This window comes from Lactuca saligna, chromosome 1, assembly GCF_052625555.1.
Source record: "Lactuca saligna cultivar CGN05327 chromosome 1, ASM5262555v1, whole genome shotgun sequence".
Lineage (NCBI taxonomy): Eukaryota > Viridiplantae > Streptophyta > Magnoliopsida > Asterales > Asteraceae > Lactuca > Lactuca saligna.
The window spans coordinates 121,985,433-121,988,804 of record NC_136417.1 but is presented as its reverse complement, the minus strand read 5'-3'; the positions used below and the strand labels follow the sequence as shown (position 1 = coordinate 121,988,804).

Here is a 3,372-nt window from a genome sequence, read left to right as displayed (position 1 = left end):
TTTCACCTTCAAAATCCTACAATTTTTCACCTTGATTAAGAGTGAAGATGGATTTGAGAAATGTAAGTTACACAGAAACCCAAATAAATACAGATTCAATAAAATCGACTTGAAAAAAACCCACAATCCTCAAATCAATTTTTCACCTTCATTATGTTCGTTAGTTTTCGGGTCATCGGAAACATCCAAGACGCTTACTTGATAGGAGAGAGCGAAGAAGTTCTTGTTAGGTTTCCATGAAAGCTTATATATTCAAATAATCCATCTTGAGAGGTGAAAGAGATAAATTTATATCCGGTGCGGTGCTAGAAGGTTGTTGGCGACAAAGAAAGAAATAAGATGGAGGGTAGTCAACGACTATGGCATTTTCCGGCAAGTAGAGCATGGAAGAGAGAGACAGTGGTGAATAGATGAATGTCAATCAACTGGATGGTAGGAAAAAGATGAAATAAAATCTTATGATACTTAGGTTGTGGGAGGGGTGATGGGACCCACCTTTTATTAAACAATTTCTTTAATAAATAAAACAAGTCAATAAATATTAAATTAATTAAAAAAGAAATATATCAGGATAAACAGCAGGACTAAATGCAATAAATAAATAAATAAATAAAAATAGATACCAAAAGGACAAAAGACCATAGGAACCACATTCGTCTAAGTTACCGTATTAACTTAAAACAAAATATTAAATAAAATGAAAAAAAGTGACGCCCCTCTTTTGCCCTGATAGGCTCATAGCCTCATACGCAGGCCTCCATGAAGTAAACACCCTCCTTTACCGGATCATCCCTCCGGTCTCCTCCCACCTCCGACCAACTCCAGTTCCGAGCACTTCCTCCTATCGCCGATCACCTCCTCCCACCACTGACATCCCACAGCACTGCTGCCCCCATCGTCGACCTCAAGAAATTGATTGCTGTGAAAACCGTTCTTGAAGTCTACACATGAAATCGGTTCCACAAATCGATTTTCATGACACACCAGGTTTGTACTTAAATATTCCTCATTTTGATCATGAACTAACTTCGATTTTACTTGAAGAACGTGATAAATTGGTGTCTGATTGCTTATGAATTTGTGGTTTGAGTCCAACTGAATGTGTCATACCCCCAAACAACTGTCATGAATTTAACATCATTTTATAATATGTTCGTCACTTTTGCAGTTTGAGAGTGTGGTTTTGGTTTTGATGTTCCATTTATCCCTACCCCTTTAAGGAATATGAGTATAATAGGTTTACTTTATATAATTTGTTTAGGCTGCATGTGTTTTTAAGGGGTGTTCGGAAGTGGTTCTTTGATTATTGTTAGCTACTTCAAGATGATTATCTATGTTTAGTTGATTATCTAGGGTAAATCATAAGTGTTTATGCTAGATAGATAAGAGGGTAACGGAAGTAGTAACAGTAATCTTAAATTCCTTTTTTTCTTCTTGTACTTTGTTCATTTAGTTAACACTTACTCATAATAGCAACAAATGTACATTGTTTTTTTTTATCGTGTTCACGTGTTTGCTTTTTTATAATAACTTAAACACCTAAAATTGAACATTTTGATTTTACCTGCAGGTTTGACAATTTGCAAATGGATTGATTGAAGCAAGAGATTAGTGAATCACAAGTACCTAATTGGCATATATGCATATTCCAATTAATTTTTAACATCTTTACTCTGTACTTTAAAATATTGTCTTATGTCTTGTTTTTTTCATTCGCCATATCTTGAAATAGAATTAAAAAGTAGATTAGGGTTATTTGGTAAAAAGTTATAATTCGGGTAAAAAACTCACACGTCTACAAGATCATTTCTTTTTCTTCCACCTGAGTCTTTTTTGTTGGAAATCAGACAGCAAAATATCAAGCTGCACACTCAAAATATGCAAACTGAATTAAGAATTAGAGGGACACACACTTGAAGAACTTTTTGGAAGTTGTTTATTCTAATGCTCTGCTTACAAGTAAAACAGGGATCCAAACATTTATAGACTACTACATTGAATGCTGAAATAAAGAGACTTTAAACTAAGAATTGAAACTGAAATACTTTACTACCTGGTTAACCATATTAGCTAATTATATGGTAACCACTTATTCATTCTTTAATGCATTAAAACTAAGTTAAACATGAATCAAATCAGGATTAATTCCAACATTTTTTCGCTGATAGTTGTCAAAGCATCGCTTCCCACCACACATTGACCTCAGGTCCGATTGATAGTTTATTTTATTTTATTTATTTATTTATTTATTGTGTTGTCTTTCACTTCCTATTTTGATTACAGTTAGTATTTCACTTTTACTTCCTGTTTTGATGAGTTTTTGTTTCTTTTTTCTTGTTAGCTGGTTGCTTTTGATCAATGTAAACTGTAAATTTAAGTCTCTAATTATCTATTAATCTATTTGAGTTTTTATTACTTTCTTAGTCATGGAGAATGTTAGAGATCGGATGTATTTACCTAGACGGTTACCTGTGTTTAAATATGGTGTCATGGACTTTCTTATTACTTTGTTTGCTAAGGTGAAAAATGGTGGTCAAATTTGTTGTCCGTGAATCATTCTAGAAGAGGATTTATCAAAACTATTAATGTTATTAGAATAAAAAAGATGTGACATTAATTTCATAAGCATTTTATTTATTACTAGTATTTGTTAATATTTAGAGTTGTCATTTGATATAGTTGGCTAGTTGAGTTATTTATATTAATGTGTGTGTAGGAACATTGTACGTGGACAAAGGAAATACACAAGTCTAAAAAAAAATATGCACCTGGCTGGTCCAAATGTTTTACTAAAATTTGTGATAAGATGGTAATGTCTTTTTTTTTTGCTTGTGATTTCTGTTTTTATTTTTCCACATTTTGATACTTTTTTGTTGATGTCTATATTACCATGAATATAAAAAACTAAAAATCCAAACAAGAAATTTATAACTTTTAAGTCAAATGTTTGAACGTACACGTAAAGGTACAAATTGATGTGTATATGTTGATAAGTATGATAACACGACAAAGAATAAAATACACGAATCTTCGCTCATGCAGGTGTTGAAATGCACATTCAGTCCATATTTTAAAAAATTAACTCCGACCATCACTCGTACTTTTAATAATTGCATGTTTCATCCCTCTGGACATAAAAATGCAACTTTGCCCTTATTTATTTACTTTTTAATTTTATTTTATTTATTTATTATTTTTAGATTAAAAAGAAAAGTAACTCCAACCCTTCATCCCTCCTTTCACCCCTTCCCTTTCCAAACTTCATCTTTTTTTTCTATCATCACTATAGCTCGATTTTTAGACACCCCCACCGACATCCCCTTTAACCTCCTTGGCCATCACCAGGCGTGTAGATGGGAGCTATCTTGCTTA

At 32.6% G+C, this 3,372-nt stretch overlaps 1 long non-coding RNA gene across 1 annotated transcript; it reads left to right on the top strand.

The window, feature by feature from the left end:
* The first annotated feature begins 686 nt into the window (after positions 1 to 686).
* LOC145000784 (uncharacterized) lies at positions 687 to 1,819 on the top strand. Its single transcript, XR_013661352.1, has 2 exons — positions 687 to 987; positions 1,571 to 1,819. It is a non-coding gene; the product is annotated as an uncharacterized LOC145000784 (long non-coding RNA).
* Positions 1,820 to 3,372: the final 1,553 nt, after the last annotated feature.